The 19,155-nt window shown below is 46.7% G+C and overlaps 14 non-coding genes across 14 annotated transcripts; 11 read left to right on the forward strand and 3 right to left on the reverse strand.

Annotated features, from left to right (window-relative positions):
- The first annotated feature begins 3,873 nt into the window (after nucleotides 1-3,873).
- On the forward strand, nucleotides 3,874-3,944 carry trnag-gcc (transfer RNA glycine (anticodon GCC)). Its single transcript has one exon. It is a non-coding gene; the product is annotated as a tRNA-Gly (tRNA).
- A 342-nt stretch (nucleotides 3,945-4,286) lies between these two features.
- On the forward strand, nucleotides 4,287-4,360 carry trnat-agu (transfer RNA threonine (anticodon AGU)). The gene has a single exon. It is a non-coding gene; the product is annotated as a tRNA-Thr (tRNA).
- Nucleotides 4,361-5,242: 882 nt separating this feature from the next.
- Nucleotides 5,243-5,315, forward strand: trnak-cuu (transfer RNA lysine (anticodon CUU)). The gene has a single exon. It is a non-coding gene; the product is annotated as a tRNA-Lys (tRNA).
- A 281-nt stretch (nucleotides 5,316-5,596) lies between these two features.
- trnas-gcu (transfer RNA serine (anticodon GCU)) lies at nucleotides 5,597-5,678 on the reverse strand. The gene has a single exon. It is a non-coding gene; the product is annotated as a tRNA-Ser (tRNA).
- Nucleotides 5,679-7,535: 1,857 nt separating this feature from the next.
- Nucleotides 7,536-7,608, reverse strand: trnak-uuu (transfer RNA lysine (anticodon UUU)). The gene has a single exon. It is a non-coding gene; the product is annotated as a tRNA-Lys (tRNA).
- A 495-nt stretch (nucleotides 7,609-8,103) lies between these two features.
- trnan-guu (transfer RNA asparagine (anticodon GUU)) lies at nucleotides 8,104-8,177 on the forward strand. Its single transcript has one exon. It is a non-coding gene; the product is annotated as a tRNA-Asn (tRNA).
- Nucleotides 8,178-9,123: 946 nt separating this feature from the next.
- trnas-cga (transfer RNA serine (anticodon CGA)) lies at nucleotides 9,124-9,204 on the forward strand. The gene has a single exon. It is a non-coding gene; the product is annotated as a tRNA-Ser (tRNA).
- A 1,354-nt stretch (nucleotides 9,205-10,558) lies between these two features.
- trnag-gcc (transfer RNA glycine (anticodon GCC)) lies at nucleotides 10,559-10,629 on the forward strand. Its single transcript has one exon. It is a non-coding gene; the product is annotated as a tRNA-Gly (tRNA).
- Nucleotides 10,630-10,971: 342 nt separating this feature from the next.
- trnat-agu (transfer RNA threonine (anticodon AGU)) lies at nucleotides 10,972-11,045 on the forward strand. The gene has a single exon. It is a non-coding gene; the product is annotated as a tRNA-Thr (tRNA).
- An 879-nt stretch (nucleotides 11,046-11,924) lies between these two features.
- Nucleotides 11,925-11,997, forward strand: trnak-cuu (transfer RNA lysine (anticodon CUU)). The gene has a single exon. It is a non-coding gene; the product is annotated as a tRNA-Lys (tRNA).
- Nucleotides 11,998-12,729: 732 nt separating this feature from the next.
- Nucleotides 12,730-12,802, reverse strand: trnak-uuu (transfer RNA lysine (anticodon UUU)). Its single transcript has one exon. It is a non-coding gene; the product is annotated as a tRNA-Lys (tRNA).
- A 480-nt stretch (nucleotides 12,803-13,282) lies between these two features.
- trnan-guu (transfer RNA asparagine (anticodon GUU)) lies at nucleotides 13,283-13,356 on the forward strand. Its single transcript has one exon. It is a non-coding gene; the product is annotated as a tRNA-Asn (tRNA).
- A 965-nt stretch (nucleotides 13,357-14,321) lies between these two features.
- On the forward strand, nucleotides 14,322-14,403 carry trnas-cga (transfer RNA serine (anticodon CGA)). Its single transcript has one exon. It is a non-coding gene; the product is annotated as a tRNA-Ser (tRNA).
- A 1,804-nt stretch (nucleotides 14,404-16,207) lies between these two features.
- trnat-agu (transfer RNA threonine (anticodon AGU)) lies at nucleotides 16,208-16,281 on the forward strand. The gene has a single exon. It is a non-coding gene; the product is annotated as a tRNA-Thr (tRNA).
- The last annotated feature ends 2,874 nt before the right edge of the window (nucleotides 16,282-19,155 follow it).

Here is a 19,155-nt window from a genome sequence, read left to right on the forward strand (position 1 = left end):
ATTGGATTACCATTCACTTCCAATGTGACTTCTGCGATGTTCAAAGGCAAATACCTCTTGTAAATTTAATTCTACTACTGGTTCATCATTTTGTTCTGGTTCTATTTGTTTAGACAAGCCTAGTCATGCCTAATATGGCTTTTGGTTCCTTTTGAACTGGCCTTTGTCACAATCACGGGAGAAGTGACCTTCTTCACCGCAATTCCAACATCCAATATTGTTGGGATAGCTTCATACATTCTGTCTACCTGTTCCTCTACCTTTTCCTCTGAATCGTCCTTGACTTTGAAAGAGGATTTCTCCGTTATCTGTAACAAAGGTGTGTATTTTTTGCATCTTATTTTTGTTACTTAACACCTGCATTTTGCATGCTGCATGCTGCACGTGTGTGATATAGTCTGCCATAGTTGCTGTGGGCATTCCGATGAAATGTTTATCAACCCACCCTTTTATGCCAGGATTTGAATTAGCATGTATCGCATTCTTTAACTGTTGTTGGTATGGGCCTGTGGGTTCATCATCTTCAGCAAGGCCGCTATTTTGTTTGAATACCGTAATCATACGCACTCTACTCATCAAATGATTCGTCATTCTTTTGTTTGCATTGTCTTATTGTTGAGTAATTAGCTCTTTTCCTGAACTTTGCTAGGACTCTCTCTTCCAACTGATTGATTCTTTGCTCCAATGTGGGGTCATCATGGGCCACAGGTTGGCCATTGCCATATGTGGGGCTCCAATTTCCTTTACACAGACACCACTCTGGCCCTAAGGCTCTCATCCACACTTGTTGTACTTCTATTCCGTTCAGGTGGTATGACATTCTCAAGTTGTTCATGTCTGTAATAAATCTTACGGCGTCCTCTTTTACAGGTGTGACACCATCTAAGGCCTTCTTTACATCTTCCTGTGTCCATGTACGATACACTAGGATTGTGGGACGTTCATCATTGGCTACATTAGGGTTCGGTACTTCTATCATTGGAAACGCATCGGTTTCCGGTGAAACCCTAGGTGGTGATTTAGGAGAAAATACTTCTCCCATCTGTTTTGACCACTCAACAGAAAAAGGTTTAGCTCTTGTTTGTGGTGGGTATGGCACTGATGGTCTGACATCGTGGTTGTCATAATGTGGGGGTTCAGCGAACTGTGGATACAATTGTGATTGTCCACCTACTACACCATTATTTTGACTACTATTGCTCACTCCTTTAGTTGGCATAACCCTACTTTCATTACCTTCCTTTCGTGTAAAAAATGTGTCTGCGTCTTTCTCCTCATTTACTTTTCCTTCATCTTTCTGATACTCCTGAAGTAAAACTTCCCTTACTATCTTATATAACTCTTCCTTTTTACAACCTTTTTTTTCTGCTCTATCTCTTGCCTTCCTTTCTTCCATCTTCGCCTCGCCTTTTTGCCTTCTCTCTGCCAACTCCTTCCAATATGACAGGTCATCATACCCTTGCTTTTGCATTTTTTTGGTTTGATTCTTGTTCCTTTTTGCAATATCCTGTTGCAATTTTATTAATTTAGGGATCGATAATTGTCCGTCAAAACCATACTTGTTAATCCATATTTCTAGATGTTTTATTTTGGTTGGTTGGCGGTGAAACACGTAACACCAATACTTGCAATTTAGTTCCTCCCTTTTGACTTGTGTTTTTCCACTTTTATTTCCCATCTTGGGAATAATTTGGTCCCTGTTGTGATGAGCTTCCTCGGGAAAACTAACAACAGGGTTGTTTGTCAGTGAGAGAGTAATGAACTTTTCTTTGAGGTAATTCTCAAGCTTCTACCCCGGAGAGGGCGGATAATTCTTGCCTCTGCTTCCTCAAAGACTTACTCTTTTTCTCACCCTTTAATATGAAGACCTGTCTCGTGACAAAATCTCCCATTCACACACTCATTCGTACTTTGAAAACGTTTTCACATTCAAACCCCGAAAAGGCCTTTCACCGCGGAGGCACTCCTTTTCTAGCCTAACATGACCGCCAACTCCGTCTTTGTACAAAAAACTGCCAACTCTGTCTTATTGTGAAAGACCGCCAACTCCGTAACACTGTGGGTCCATCTTATTACACAAGACTGCCAACTCGTCTTCCTACAGAAGACTGTCGAGTCCGTCTCTTTGCTTGCCAGCGACTAGTATACACAAGGCTTTTAGCACCGGGTGACAAACCTTATTGACTCGCGGGCCGCACTCAGCTCTAGGGGTCAAAAACCCTTAGCGGGCTGCATGTGGACCCCAGGTCTCAGTTTGCCCACCCCTGCTTTAACACAAAGGGATGCCACCCTTTCACTCACAACACAAAGGGACGGCGCCCTTTTACTCTACACTCTGATCAAAAGTGTCTTACTGATTGTTGTCTTCTCTTCCGTCGGTATCCCGTCAACCTTCAGCTTCCAGTTGTTGAGCTGAGAAGACAGCCCGTCAAAGGGTTTTGTCTGCCGTGGCCACGGTCTTTCTGTCTTGTCCGCTCCACAACTGGACTCCTCAGGTATCTTGGGATCTGGCTCGAAGAACCAAGTAAATGTCAGGTTCAAACTCCTGTGACACTTGTAAAATCACTTCAATACAGAAATACAGAAGAGACAGACAACAATATTCCAAGTTGATCGCAGCGAGGAGAGTGAAACCACATACCCAGTGACATGCCGCTCCACTCTGAATATGCAGTTCACACTCCTCTCCTTTTATTCTCTTTCGGGGGTCCCTACTACATGGTCGTGCAACTCTAAGGGGGGGTGGAGAAGGCAGTTGCACGAGCTGTATTTGTTTGTCTATGTGTGTGTGTGTATGTGAGAGTTATTACTTTTAATGTTTTACGAGTTCTTATCTTGACACATTCTTGCAGGATTAACATGAGCATCTGCAGAGTCGCTGTTGGTGCATCCAAGCACCTCCAGGACCTGGGGGTCGCTGAGGGTCTCTGATTAGGGTCACGGGAACATTCCTTCTTCAGCACATTCAAACACTTTCTATTGTCTAAGCAAGTGGATATAAGGGTGATAACTAACAAAATAATCTACATTTTATTCTAACACTCGCCCGATATGCGCTCCACAGCGCCTTGTCATTCCAGCCGCTCTCTGTCGCTATCCATTCGACTCGACAACCGGCTGCGGGAGCGCAGCGCACAGCGGAGCCTCTCCGACCCACATGTCGGCTCCAAATCCCACCTCCTGGGGCTCTTCCGGCACCACTCCTCCCTCCCTGCTCCAGCAGCGGAGCGCCGTCTGATGACGTCGGGAGTGTCGTCCCCATGCAACTGGGAGCCAGTCGCCTTTCGTCAGCGGAGAGGAGTCACCGTCCACGCCTGTGGCTGTGCCTGTACTGTGGGAGTCCTACACACAATTTCCCGCTGTCCAGTTCGCCCAGGACGCCAACGCTCTTCCTCCACCAGGGATATTCCCCAGCTGCTGGCACTGCCCGCTCCAACCACACCGGCTGCATCATCCGCTTTGGTGGGCCGACTTCAGGTGGAAGGTACGATATCCTGGGCGGGGGAAGCTTCTCCTACCACAGCATTAATTGACTCTGGGGCGGACGAGAACTTCATTGATAGCGGACTGGTCAGTTCTCTCAACATTCCTACTGTTGAGCTTGTCCCCCACAAGAATGTCCGCTCGCTAGATGAACATCACCTGGCATGCATTACGCATCAGACGTGCACCATATCCTTGGTGCTGTCGGGTAACCACCACAAGGTCACTATTTTTTTTCTTATGCCCTCTCGCTCAGCTCTGTTAGTACTCGGCCTCCCCTGGCATCATGTGCATGTGTTGTGATTGTGATGTTTTGTCATTCAGCGCCACTTTGCAGAGGCACATCCACTCGACAATTTAATTTGTTCTCCGATGGTGTTTCCCAATGTGGCATTGGTGGTTCAGTGGTAGAATTCTCGCTTGCCAAGCGGGGGGCCCGGGTCCGATTCCCGGCCAATGCAGTATATCTCAGCTTGTACCTTTCTTTAGAGCTCATGTTGAAAAAGTACAAAGGCTCTTTTCCTGCGAAAGGGCAGTATTCAGAATGACACCTGAAACGTAACAGACCGGACCACCCGAGAGTTAAGGTGGACAGCACTTAGTGAAACCTGACTGCAGTCATGCTGTTGTAGTCTCTGTCGCGCAATTGGTCAGCACATTTGGCTGTAAACTGAGAGGTTGGTGGTTCGAGCCCACCCAGGGACTCTCAATTCACACATTTGTTGGACTTTGGACTCCCTCCCTTGTATGAACATTTTTCCCCATTGGCGAACTGTTTTTGTGTTGGTGCCAGATGCACTGCTGGCACTGTGGCTAAGCTGGTCAAAGTGCCTGTCTAGTAAACAGGAGATCCTGGGTTCAAATCCCAGCAGTGCCTGGGTGCTTGGTCAGTGAAACTTTGGCAGCTGATTTGTGAACCATGTACTTCTTTTTGTCACTTGCCCTTCAAGAACGAATTGACGTTGCATCCACAGCTGACGTGATTCTTGTGGATCCCATTACGCCAGAAGGTGCTTGAATCCAAAGAGTATGACATTGTGATGTGTTGTCATTCAGCGCCACTTTGCAGAGGCTCATCCACTTGACAGTTGAATTTTTTTTCTCTTACAGTGTGTCCCCACGTGGCATTGGTGGTTCAGTGGTAGAATTCTCACTTGCCAAGCGGGGGCCGCGCGCGTGTTGTTGACATTTGCTGCCAGCCAATCAGGATGCGACACAGACGTCAGACAAGCAAAGAGACTCGCCTGCCACGCGGGCATGATTACCATTACCATTACCATCTATCAGGGATGGCAACTGAATTAAGAATCAATGCCAGAAACCTGCCACAGGATTTCAGATAATGTTTTGATGCAGACTGTTCATGATGCCTCTGATTCATTCAATTAATTAATTAATTAATTAAAATTAATTAAACCACTACCTGTGAGAGGTAAGGTACACCATTGCTCTAAACATTGATAGAATAGTTAGTAATGGAGTAGTAGTGAATAACTAACAATGCTTGTGGGGATTTTTTTGGTGTTGGACATCTTTCAGATAAATAAACATGCAAACTGACCCGGGAACATCATGGCTGTTCCTGACAAATGAACATAACAGGAGGGTTAAGATGACTACACTTCCAAAGTTCTCAGCTATGACTGAACCTCTTGCTCCTTTGTTCCCTGAGAAACTAGGTTGGGTGTGGAATTGATCAAACATCAAGAAGACCACATCAATTCAAAAAAATTAAAAAGTGATATCGTGGCAGAAAAATGCCCGGTTAGCTCAGTCGGGAGAGCATGAGACTCTTAATCTCAGGGTAGTGGGTTCGAGCCCCACATTGGGCGGTTCAGCTCTTTTGGTGATACATCTTAAAGATTTATTTCCTGTGGAAAATTCTGCAACATGCGGAAAACATGTCATTCGAAGTACACAAAAACAAATCCCATTCTTGTAGGACCACAAATGGTAGAGCGCTCACTTCGCATGTGAGATGAAGTGGAATCGATGCCTGCCTGCAAAAAGCATTCTCAATCTCCCACATCGTACCGGATGCTTGGATTAATTGCATTCTAATGATGTTTCCTAAAAACACAGGTGGTGTCAAAACTGGTGCATTAGTATAGTCCGATGAGGATGGGATTCGAACCCATGCGTGCAGAACACAATGGATTAGCAGTCCATCACCTTAACCTCTCGGTCACCTCATCTCCTTTGTGGACATGGTCTTGTTGACTCAAAATGACACATCTTAGTTAGTGTTTTGGTGTTGCAGAAATTGTGGCAGCCTTCCTGTGCAGCGGGGGGATTTAACTCAAAGGCCAGAGTTTCTTGCTTTACATGCAAGAAATAGCGGGTTTGATATCCTTATTGTCGAAATGATATGTTATGGCTGTTTTGCCAACAAAAGCGTTCTCGATCTCCGACATCGTACCTTATACTTTGATTCATTGCATGCTAATAATGTTTACTAAAAATACAGGTGTGGTCAAAACTAGTGTATTTTTACATCACCACACTTCAAGTGGACAGACAATCTCGTCTTTTCAGACAATACAATTACAAAAGCAACACACACCTGCCATGACCCTGAATCGGCCGGGGTTGTTGCGGCCACAACACAGAGTAGGAACCACTATACAATTACGGCTGTGAGCTATGCTTTTCTGGGCAAGAACCATAAACTCAGACTTGGAGGTGCAGATTGCTCATTCCAGCTGGTTCTTTTTCGTCTGCGAGCAAAGCTTGAATTTCATGTGGGTGTTGTCCTGGCGGGAGAAACATTTTAGCTTGTGTCGGCATGGCTACCGTGACAAAAGCCCATTTTCCTTTCCAGTAAATGTGCATCAGCTGAACACTTTGCAGACCTAATGCTGTGAACATTTGCGCGAACTCAAGGTTGGGTCCTACATCCTGTTTGTGTCTGATTGTAACATGATATGCATCAGGATTCGGTATGTCACCTCCCAACTGCACTTGTCTGGTCTTAATATGTCATTGGCTGTGTTGTCGTGATCGATGTTGATGAAATCAAGAGAACAAAGTCACCCCTTTACAAACTATTTGCCAACTCACGATGTAAACAGCAATTGTGCTGAAAACTGGGATTGAACCAGAGACCTTTAGAGATTCAATCCAACGCTCTCCCAACTGAGCAATTTCAGCTGCAAAGGGGGTTCTCTGCTTTTTCAGTCTGGGCTAAAAGTGGGGGTAGGGTGAAGCTGTGTCTGTGCCACGTACTATGTTGCTGTGCACCTGGTCCAGTGTGTTCTCATCTTGGGTTGGAATGTCCCCATGCTGGCAAAGGGTGGGGAATACAGTCCGTTGATGAGGATAAGCGGTACAGTGGAGTTCACTGGTTGAAGTCGCCAGGTACCATAAAAATGGCAATGGGCCACGAGGGTGTTCTGAATTCCCCTTTGGCCAAATTGGCCGTACAAAAAGCACCATACTTGGAGCCTGTGGTCAATGTCCGTTGAGACGGTGATTATGTACCAAGTCAGTTATGTCAGTCAGGATTTGGTCAAGGTTGTTGTGTGGTTTTGGCATGGATAAGGGTATGTATCTAAATTTAGGAGGAGTCCATGGTCTGTAAACATACTGAGGTACTCCAACTGCTGTTGCGGAACTTGCGGGACCTTGCAAATTTCCCCACTGAGGGACGAATAAAGGCATATCTTATCTTCTACCATAGGGTAGGCTTTTGGCAAGAAGTAGGATTCTTAATCCTACTTCTTGCCATTCTTAATGCTTTCCCAAGTTCCAACATTTCCTTGGGAGCGAGTTTGATAACCGAGCCCACCCAGGGACTCTCAATTCACACGTGTTGGACTTTGGACTCCCTCCCTTGTATGAACATTTTCCCCCATTGGCGAACTGTTTTTTTTGTGTTGGTGCCAGATGCACAGCTGGCGCTGTGGCTAAGCTGGTCAAAGTGCCTGTCTCGCACTGTATCTTCAATTTAATTATTGAGAATGGCGTTTACCCACAGTCCTGGAAGATCGCAAAGGTGCTTGGTCGAAAAGGTTTACTTAAACAAGTTATTCAGGGAAGGGGCCTACCTTCACCGCCTGAACAGGGACTTGAACCCTGGACCCTCAGATTAAAAGTCTGATGCTCTACCAACTGAGCTATCCAGGCCTCTGTTGAACGAGGACAACTCACAAGGTAAAATCTTCTGGCATACTGTACTTGACCTTGCAGAGATGAGAGCTTCTTCTCTGGCTCTCAACAAAGGCGGTCGCATCTTTCCCCTCTCCTCCCTGTCCCTTATCTTCCCTGCTTTGTTGTCCCCTGTCCATCCTGTCGATGGAGTTTGACTTGATTCTTTGTCACGCAGTCTGAAATTGGCAAACCGAGAAATTCTGATTGAGTGACCAATGCAGTCTGTCTATTTTAATACATTTCGTCTTAACTCATGTTGAAAAAGGACAGAGCCATTTCCGTGAGAGCACAAGACCCCTGGATTGTACCCAAAAATACTTTGCGTTCATCAAAGAGTAAAGCTGGTGTCCTGGTTTGCAATGCCTCGATTGTTACACCAGAAGGTGCGAGTCACATCCAAAACAAAGGGCATGCAGGACGCATAGCATGCGTTAGTATGGCTTCAACTGAACAGAAGTTGGCAGGGTGTGAGTCTCTGTGGCGCAATCGGTCAGCGCGCTCGGCTGTTAACCGGGAGGCTGGTGGTTCGAGCCCACCCAGGGATGTTCTCTGGATGCATCAGTGTCGCTGTTCATTCATGTTTGCGCTCCACTCTTGCACAGCACTTGTGTGGTTCCCAATTGGCAAACTGCGTGTCAATGACTTTTCAAAAGCACATTCCAGCTTCCATGGTCTAACACATTTGATCAGAAGTTAGGTTGATCAAGTCACAGATTTCAGTTTGAAGCTCTGCTTGAAAATATTACCTTTTGCAAAAGCGCCAGCCAGGATTATAGATTAAGAGACGACGGAATGCTTTTATGTTAAAAGGAATCAAGTCAAACCCCATCAACTGGTAAGCAGGGGCCCTTAAGAGAAGACACTGTATACTGTTGTGATTTTTTGACAGACATGTCTAGTAAACAGGAGATCCTGGGTTCAAATCCCAGCAGTGCCTTTTCTGTGTTTCAGCAGCTCCTATGCTGTTATTTAAAAGAAATGTTGTTCTTGTTCTGTTGAATAAAGACCCATCATTTCTGATGTCATATGTAGTATACATGTCACATGTACTACAATGCTCCCTACAAAGACAATACCCTTGTGTATTTGGACATTTGCAGGTTTAATAAAACAGACCACATTAGCCAAATATCTTCTGGACAAAAGAGTGGTCAGACAAGACAAAGTTTGAGCCAGTCACCTGAACATTAGACTTTTGATCTGAGTGTCCGGGATTCAAGTCCCTGTTCAGGTGACCAGTGATAGGGTCTGAGGTCCACTTGCAAACGCCTCCTTTTTGCCCACAAAATACAAGGGCAACAGGACAATCCCTTGGTACTTTATGGAAACAATGTGAGGTGCCTGGCTTTTAACTAGAAGTGGAAAGACTTGTGTAGCCCCTCACACAAACCATGTGTCTTCCTCCCATGCACATGTTGCCAGCTGATCCTTCAGCAAAATTTTGGTTCTAGGACAATGGGGTCATCTGCCCCCTTTGGTCTTTTCCAAGGAGTCACGGTGGCCGAGAGGTTAAGGCGTTGGACTCGAAATCCAATGGGTTTCCCCGCACAGGTTGGAATCCTGTCTGTGACGCTTTGGCTGGGCATTTGTTGCCGCCATGCTGTTTACCTTGTGGTGGAGTACTGTTGGTTATGAGGGCCGGGGTGTTGTCCTTTCACGGTCCGCATTCTCTACACTGGAGGTCTAAATTTTGGGTAGAGGATAATGGAGTCCCCATTGATCTGCTTCTTGCAGTCTCGGTGGCCGAGAGGTTTGTTGCCACTCTGCTTTGACATGCTGTTTTCTTTACCTCTCCCCGGTCTTTCAGCGGCCTTGTCGAGGGTGTTTCACAGGTGGGTGGGTGGTGTGATGTTGGATAAGGGGGCCAGTGGGTTGTCGCCCTTTTGTTATTCCTGGAGCACATAAAGAAGAGTGGCCAGTACGGGGGGTCGAACCCATGACCTTGGCGTTATGAGCACCACACGTTGACCAGGATAGCGGCAGAGAGCTGCTGGAATGACAAGGCGCTACGAAACGCGTATCGGGCGAGCCTCAGCGTCTGGGTCTCATCCCGAGCGGCCAGCTCATCTTGCACTTGTTGGCTGAGGCTCGCCCGATATGCGCTCCGCAGCGCCTTGTCATTCCAGCCGCTCTCTGTCGCTATCCATTCGACTCGACAACCGGCTGCGGGAGCGCAGCGCACAGCGGAGGGCGGAGCCTCTCCGACCCACACGTCGGCTCCAAATCCCACCTCCTGGGGCTCTTCCGGCACCACTCCTCCCTCCCTGCTCCAGCAGCGGAGCGCCGTCTGATGACGTCGGGAGTGTCGTCCCCATGCAACTGGGAGCCAGTCGCCTTTCGTCAGCGGAGAGGAGTCACCGTCCACGCCTGTGGCTGTGCCTGTACTGTGGGAGTCCTACACACAATTTCCCGCTGTCCAGTTCGCCCAGCACGCCAACGCTCTTCCTCCACCAGGGATATTCCCCAGCTGCTGGCACTGCCCGCTCCAACCACACCGGCTGCGTCATCCGCTTTGGCGGGCCGACTTCAGGTGGAAGGTACGAAATCCTGGGCGGGGGAAGCTTCTCCGACCACAGCATTAATTGACTCTGGGGCGGACGAGAACTTCATTGATAGCGGACTGGTCAGTTCTCTCAACATTCCTACTGTTGAGCTTGTCCCCCACAAGAATGTCCGCTCGCTAGATGAACATCACCTGGCATGCATTACGCATCAGACGTGCGCCATATCCTTGGTGCTGTCGGGTAACCACCACAAGGTCACAATTTTTTTTCTTATGCCCTCTCGCTCAGCTCTGTTAGTACTCGGCCTCCCCTGGCATCCCGTGCGTGTGTTGTGATTGTGATGTTTTGTCATTCAGCGCCACTTTGCAGCGGCACATCCACTCGACAATTTAATTTGTTCTCCGACAGTGTTTACCAATGTGGCATTGGTGGTTCAGTGGTAGAATTCTCGCTTGCCAAGCGGGAGGCCCGGGTCCGATTCCCGGCCAATGCAGTATATCTCAGCTTGTACCTTTCTTTAGAGCTCATGTTGAAAAAGTACAAAGGCTCTTTTCCTGCGAAAGGGCAGTATTCAGAATGACACCTGAAACGTAACAGACCGGACCACCCGAGAGTGAAGGTGGACAGCACTTAGTGAAACCTGACTGCAGTCATGCTGTTGTAGTCTCTGTCGCGCAATTGGTCAGCACGTTTGGCTGTTAACTGAGAGGTTGGTGGTTCGAGCCCACCCAGGGACTCTCAATTCACACATTTGTTGGAGTTTGGACTCCCTCCCTTGTATGAACATTTTTCCCCATTGGCGAACTGTTTTTGTGTTGGTGCCAGATGCACTGCTGGCACTGTGGCTAAGCTGGTCAAAGTGCCTGTCTAGTAAACAGGAGATCCTGGGTTCAAATCCCAGCAGTGCCTGGGTGCTTGGTCAGTGAAACTTTGGCACCTGATTTGTGAACCATGTACTTCTTTTTGTCACTTGCCCTTCAAGAACGAATTGACGTTGCATCCACAGCTGACGTGATTGTTGTGGATCCCATTACGCCAGAAGGTGCTTGAATCCAAAGAGTATGACATTGTGATGTGTTGTCATTCAGCGCCACTTTGAAGAGGCTCATCCACTTGACAGTTGAATTTTTTTTCTCTTACAGTGTGTCCCCACGTGGCATTGGTGGTTCAGTGGTAGAATTCTCACTTGCCAAGCGGGGGCCGCGCGCGTGTTGTTGACATTTGCTGCCAGCCAATCAGGATGCGACACAGACGTCAGACAAGCAAAGAGACTCGCCTGCCACGCGGGCATGATTACCATTACCATTACCATCTATCAGGGATGGCAACTGAATTAAGAATCAATGCCAGAAACCTGCCACAGGATTTCAGATAATGTTTTGATGCAGACTAGTCATGATGCCTCTGATTCATTCAATTAATTAATTAATTAAAATTAATTAAACCACTACCTGTGAGAGGTAAGGTACACCATTGCTCTAAACATTGATAGAATAGTTAGTAATGGAGTTAGTAGTGAATAACTAACAATGCTTGTGGGGATTTTTTTGGTGTTGGACATCTTTCAGATAAATAAACATGCAAACTGACCCGGGAACATCATGGCTGTTCCTGGCAAATGAACATAACAGGAGGGTTAAGATGACTACACTTCCAAAGTTCTCAGCTATGACTGAACCTCTCGCTCCTTTGTTCCCTGAGAAACTAGGTTGGGTGTGGAATTGATCAAACATCAAGAAGACCACATCAATTCAAACAAATTAAAAAGTGATATCATGACAGAAAAATGCCCGGTTAGCTCAGTCGGGAGAGCATGAGACTCTTAATCTCAGGGTCGTGGGTTCGAGCCCCACATTGGGCGGTTCAGCTCTTTTGGTGATACATCTTAAAGATTTCTTTCCTGTGGAAAATTCTGCAACACGCGGAAAACATTTCATTCGAAGTACACAAAAACAAATCCCATTCTTGTAGGACCACAAATGGTAGAGCGCTCACTTCGCATGTGAGATGAAGTGGAATCGATGTCAGTTATGTCAGTCAGGATTTGGTCAAGGTTGTTGTGTGGTTTTGGCAAGGATAAGGCTATGTATCTAAATTTAGGAGGAGTCCATGGTCTGTAAACATACTGAGGTATTCCCACTGCTGTTGCGGAACTTGCGGGACCTTGCAAATTTCCCCACTGAGGGACGAATAAAGGCATATCTTATCTTCTACCATAGGGTAGGCTTTTGGCAAGAAGTAGGATTCTTAATCCTACTTCTTGCCATTCTTAATGCTTTCCCAAGTTCCAACATTTCCTTGGGAGCGAGTTTGATAACCGAGCCCACCCAGGGACTCTCAATTCACACGTGTTGGACTTTGGACTCCCTCCCTTGTATGAACATTTTCCCCCATTGGCGAACTGTTTTTTTTTGTGTTGGTGCCAGATGCACAGCTGGCGCTGTGGCTAAGCTGGTCAAAGTGCCTGTCTCGCACTGTATCTTCAATTTAATTATTGAGAATGGCGTTTACCCACAGTCCTGGAAGATCGCAAAGGTGCTTGGTCGAAAAGGTTTACTTAAACAAGTTATTCAGGGAAGGGGCCTACCTTCACCGCCTGAACAGGGACTTGAACCCTGGACCCTCAGATTAAAAGGCTGATGCTCTACCAACTGAGCTATCCAGGCCTCTATGGAATGAGGACAACTCACAAGGTAAAATCTTCTGGCATACTGTACTTGACCTTGCAGAGATGAGAGCTTCTTCTCTGGCTCTCAACAAAGGCGGTCGCATCTTTCCCCTCTCCTCCCTATCCCTTATCTCCCCTGCTTTGTTGTTCCCTGTCCATCCTGTCGATGGAGTTTGACTTGATTCTTTGTCACGCAGTCTGAAATTGGCAAACTGAGAAATTCTGATTGAGTGACCAATGCAGTCTGTCTATTTTAATACATTTCGTCTCAACTCATGTTGAAAAAGGACAGAGCCATTTCCGTGAGAGCACAAGACCCCTGGATTGTACCCAAAAATACTTTGCGTTCATCAAAGAGTAAAGCTGGTGTCCTGGTTTGCAATGCCTCGATTGTTACACCAGAAGGTGCGAGTCACATCCAAAACAAAGGGCATGCTGGACGCATAGCATGCGTTAGTATGGCTTCAACTGAACAGAAGTCTCTGTGGCGTAATCGGTCAGCGCGCTCGGCTGTTAACCGGGAGGCTGGTGGTTCGAGCCCACCCAGGGACGTTCTCTGGATGTCACCAGTGTCACTGTTCATTCATGTTTGCGCTCCACTCTTGCACAGCACTTGTGTGGTTCCCAATTGGCAAACTGCGTCTCAATGACTTTTCAAAAGCACATTCCAGCTTCCATGGTCTAACACATTTGATCAGAAGTTAGGTTGATCAAGTCACAGATTTCAGTTTGTTTCTGCACAGGTCTGGTGAAACACAGAAGCTCTGCTTGAAAATATTATCTTTTGCAAACGCGCCAGCCAGGATTATAGATTAAGAGACGACGGAATGCTTTCATGTTCAAAGGAATCAAGTCAAACCCCATCAACTGGTAAGCAGGGGCCCTTAAGAGAAGACACTGTATACTGTTGTGATTTTTTGACAGACTTGTCTAGTAAACAGGAGATCCTGGGTTCAAATCCCAGCAGTGCCTTCTCTGTGTTTCAGCAGCTCCCATGCTGTTATTTAAAAGAAATGTTGTTCTTCTTCTGTTGAATAAAGACCCATCATTTCTGATGTCATATGTAGTATACATGTCACATGTACTACAATGCTCCCTACAAAGACAATACCCTTGTGTATTTGGACATTTGCAGGTTTAAGAAAACAGACCACATTAGCCAAATATCTTCCGGACAAAAGAGTGGTCAGACAAGACAAAGTTTGAGCCAGTCACCTGAACATTAGACTTTTGATCTGAGTGTCCGGGATTCAAGTCCCTGTTCAGGTGACCAGTGATAGGGTCTGAGGTCCACTTGCAAACGCCTCCTTTTTGCCCACAAAATACAAGGGCAACAGGACAATCCCTTGGTACTTTATGGAAACAATGTGAGGTGCCTGGCTTTTAACTAGAAGTGGAAAGACTTGTGTAGCCCCTCACACAAACCCATGCACATGTTGCCAGCTGATCCTTGACATCAGCAAAAATTTGGTTCTAGGACAATGGGGTCACCTGCCCCCATTGGTCTTTTCCAAGGAGTCACGGTGGCCGAGAGGTTAAGGCGTTGGACTCGAAATCCAATGGGGTTTCCCCGCACAGGTTGGAATCCTGTCTGTGACGCTTTGGCTGGGCATTTGTTGCCGCCATGCTGTTTACCTTGTGGTGGAGTACTGTTGGTTATGAGGGCCGGGGTGTTGTCCTTTCACGGCCCGCATTCTCTACACTGGAGGTCTAAATTTTGGGTAGAGGATAATGGGGTCCAGTGTCCCCATTGATCTGCTTCTTGCAGTCTCGGTGGCCGAGAGGTTTGTTGCCACTCTGCTTTGACATGCTGTTTTCTTTACCTCTCCTTGGTCTTTCAGCGGCCTTGTCGAGGGTGTTTCACAGGTGGGTGGGTGGTGTGATGTTGGATATGGGGGCCAGTGGGTTGTAGCCCTTTTGTTGTTCCTGGAGCACATAAAGAAGAGTGGCCAGTACGGGGGGTCGAACCCATGACCTTGGCGTTATGAGCACCACACGCTGACCAACAGAGCTAACCGGGATAGCGGCAGAGAGCTGCTGGAATGACAAGGCGCTACGAAACGCGTATCGGGCGAGCCTCAGCGTCTGGGTCTCATCCCGAGCGGCCAGCTCATCTTGCACTTGTTGGCTGAGGCTCGCCCGATATGCGCTCCGCAGCGCCTTGTCATTCCAGCCGCTCTCTGTCGCTATCCATTCGACTCGACAACCGGCTGCGGGAGCGCAGCGCACAGCGGAGGGCGGAGCCTCTCCGACCCACACGTCGGCTCCAAATCCCACCTCCTGGGGCTCTTCCGGCACCACTCCTCCCTCCCTGCTCCAGCAGCGGAGCGCCGTCTGATGACGTCGGGAGTGTCGTCCCCATGCAACTGGGAGCCAGTCGCCTGTCAGCGGAGAGGAGTCACCGTCCACGCCTGTGGCCGTGCCTGTACTGTGGGAGTCCTACACACAATTTCCCGCTGTCCAGTTCGCCCAGCACGCCAACGCTCTTCCTCCACCAGGGATATTCCCCAGCTGCTGGCACTGCCCGCTCCAACCACACCGGCTGCGTCATCCGCTTTGGCGGGCCGACTTCAGGTGGAAGGTACGAAATCCTGGGCGGGGGAAGCTTCTCCGACCACAGCATTAATTGACTCTGGGGCGGACGAGAACTTTGATTGATTGATGATTTGAACATTGATAGCGGACTGGTCAGTTCTCTCAACATTCCTACTGTTGAGCTTGTCCCCCACAAGAATGTCTGCTCGCTAGATGAACATCACCTGGCATGCATTACGCATCAGACGTGCGCCATATCCTTGGTGCTGTCGGGTAACCACCACAAGGTCACAATTTTTTTTCTTATGCCCTCTCGCTCAGCTCTGTTAGTACTCGGCCTCCCCTGGCATCCCGTGCGTGTGTTGTGATTGTGATGTTTTGTCATTCAGCGCCACTTTGCAGCGGCACATCCACTCGACAATTTAATTTGTTCTCCGACAGTGTTTACCAATGTGGCATTGGTGGTTCAGTGGTAGAATTCTCGCTTGCCAAGCGGGAGGCCCGGGTCCGATTACCGGCTAATGCAGTATATCTCAGCTTGTACCTTTCTTTAGAGCTCATGTTGAAAAAGTACAAAGGCTCTTTTCCTGCGAAAGGGCAGTATTCAGAATGACACCTGAAACGTAACAGACCGGACCACCGGAGAGTTAAGGTGGACAGCACTTAGTGAAACCTGACTGCAGTCATGCTGTTGTAGTCTCTGTCGCGCAATTGGTCAGCACGTTTGGCTGTTAACTGAGAGGTTGGTGGTTCGAGCCCACCCAGAGACTCTCAATTCACACATTTGTTGGAGTTTGGACTCCCTCCCTTGTATGAACATTTTTCCCCATTGGCGAACTGTTTTTGTCTTGGTGCCAGATGCACTGCTGGCACTGTGGCTAAGCTGGTCAAAGTGCCTGTCTAGTAAACAGGAGATCCTGGGTTCAAATCCCAGCAGTGCCTGGGTGCTTGGTCAGTGAAACTTTGGCACCTGATTTGTGAACCATGTACTTCTTTTTGTCACTTGCCCTTCAAGAACGAATTGACGTTGCATCCACAGCTGACGTGATTGTTGTGGATCCCATTACGCCAGAAGGTGCTTGAATCCAAAGAGTATGACATTGTGATGTGTTGTCATTCAGCTTTCACTTTGCAGAGGCTCATTGTTGGAATAAATGTACTTTGTATTATCCAAGTTACTATGAAGAAAAATCACATGCATTTTGGCTTACATGTCTTTTTTCTTTGACTCATCCTTGTTTCGTGCAGACGCTCCATAACAGGATGTTCTGTTTTCACATCTGCTATGATAAAACAGTTATGCTTTGAAACCAGTCTCAACCAATTAGAACAGACTCCCTTTTATATGGTTGAGATCTTTTGTAACTAGGACACGCCTAACTTCAATAAAAGGAAAGGAGAGCAGAGACTGCTTCAGAGTGAGTTGGAGGAATGTTACTGAACAGTCTCTGATCACTCTCCTTGCAAGTTTAAAACTCACGTCTTTGTGTCTTTTTTCACAGTTGATGATAATGTTTTAGGTTTAACCCTGACATTAACTTGGTCCTTCGAGCCGGATTCCAACATACCTGACGATTCCAGCGTGTGAGGGAGATCCAGGCAAGTCTGTGGCCACAGCAAAAATACCCTTTCCGGGACTGGTTCCTCCCTCTCGGGCTGGGATCCGAAGGTTGACGGAGATCCAGGAACACAGAGACGTGTGAGTAGATATTTCACTTAAAAAGGAATGTGTGAGAAGTGAAATAAAATACCGGTATTCAAGGGGAGACGAGTTAGGCGACAAAGTGTAAAACACTGACAATTCTAGACTCTATCAGGTAAAAGTAAAGACCAGTTAAAGTCCGCGCGAGGGCAGACTCGCCTGTTGAAAAGGATACAGTTAAATTCTGCAAGGGCGGCGGCGTCCTCTGGCAAAAGGAAAACGCGTTGAGGTGTGTATGAGTGAATATATGTGAGTATGATTGGGAGTAAGAAAACCACTCGGTGATCGAACTCCATACCAAGACAGTGAGAAGTGTAAGTGGTGACTTATTGTGGAAGCAGAGGCAAGAATTGTCCGCCCTCACCGGGGTAGAAGCTTGACAATTACCACGATAAGAAATTGATCATCACCTCACTGAGAAACACACCCAGTTATTAGAATTCCCTAGGAATTACCATCATAACTGGGACCAAATTGATTCAAAATGGGAAAAGGTCAAAGTAAACAACAACAAAAGGTGTTAGAAAACCTAGAATGTAAGGATTGGACTGTAGTGGAAAAACAGAATCCAGAAGCGTTAAAACCATTACCGTATTGGATAAAACAGTATGATTTTAACGGCAAGTTAAAACTACTTCAGAAATAAAAGAACTACAACAGAAAATAAGGAATAAAACAAATAGCAAAGGAAGACAAATGAACAAAGAAGGCATTCAACATACTCATGTATGGATGAAAATAGCAGGTCAAAGAGAAGCAGGAGAAAAACGAGCAAAGCAAGCAAGAAATGAGAAAAAAGAACAAGAAAGACAGAAAGGAGAAAGTGACAAAAGACAGGAACAAGAATGTAGGGAACAAGAAAAAACGGTGACTATGTTTCACAGGAAAGAGGACGATGAGTATGTAGGGCCGTACAGAGAGGCAAGAGAGATGTTAGACAGGAAACCACCAAAACAGGAAGACGATAAACCACCAGTTTATTCTCCTCCTAGTGCAGCTATGTTACATCCTACTGCACCCAATGTGCCTTTTACTAGATCACAGGGCACTGTAGGTGATTGGACAAAGAAAATGGTGACTGGTAGAGAAAACATGTTCTCTCCGGGAACATCTCGTCTACCAGAAGATACACCTCTACCTGAGGATCTTTGTCCTCTCATTGAATTACCAAATCCCAGAGCAGGTCGAAGTGGTGAAGATTTGACGATTAGGGTCTTTAGGACGTGGACAAAAGATGACATCAAGAAGGCCCTTGAGGGGATACCCTCTCCCAAAGAGGACATAGCTGAATGTGTGACTCAAATGGATAATCTAAGACAATCCTACCATCTGAATGGAACGGAAGTTCAACAGGTCTGGATGACCCTCTTGGGACCTGACTGGTTTCATGTGAAAGGGGGATACACTCCAGCTGATGATGATGGTAGACCATTTGCTCCACATTCTATGGCATTACGCCATCAACTAGAACCACTCATAGAAAGAGTGATTGCTAGATTCCGCAAAAAGGCAAACTACACTGAGATAGGTAGATGCAAACAGAAACCGGACGAATCCTTTGAGGATTATCGTACTAGGTTAGAAAAAGTGTTCAGGGCAAACAGTGGGTTACCTTATAATGATGAAGAGACAGGCCCCTACAAACAACAACTAAAAAATGCCTTACATGCAGGTACCAAAACTGAGATCAGTCAGTGGGTAGCAAAGCATTATATAAATCTTCCATCAGGTAACCTGGAAGAGTATATCACACATGCAACTCACACAGTGAAGGTTACTAAAAGCAAACAAAAGAAAGAAACTCAGGATACATTTTATCAAGGAGAGAGCAGCTGAAATTGCTGCACTCACGGAAGCTTGTAAACTGATGAAAGGCCAAAATGTAACAATATACACTGATAGTCAATATGCATATGCAACCACACACACATTTGCTCAATGTTGGAACAACAGGGGAATGGTTACCTCTGTATGAAAGCCAGTGATCCATGCACGATTGTTAGTTGAATTATTGCAAGCCATTCAATTACCAAACAAATTGACAATATGTAAATGTGCAGCACATACTGCAGGAATTGATGACGTATCCAAAGCAAACGCATTTGCTGACAAAA

The sequence above is a fragment of the Doryrhamphus excisus genome, unplaced genomic scaffold (genome assembly GCF_030265055.1).
Source record: "Doryrhamphus excisus isolate RoL2022-K1 unplaced genomic scaffold, RoL_Dexc_1.0 HiC_scaffold_24, whole genome shotgun sequence".
NCBI classification, from domain to species: domain Eukaryota; kingdom Metazoa; phylum Chordata; class Actinopteri; order Syngnathiformes; family Syngnathidae; genus Doryrhamphus; species Doryrhamphus excisus.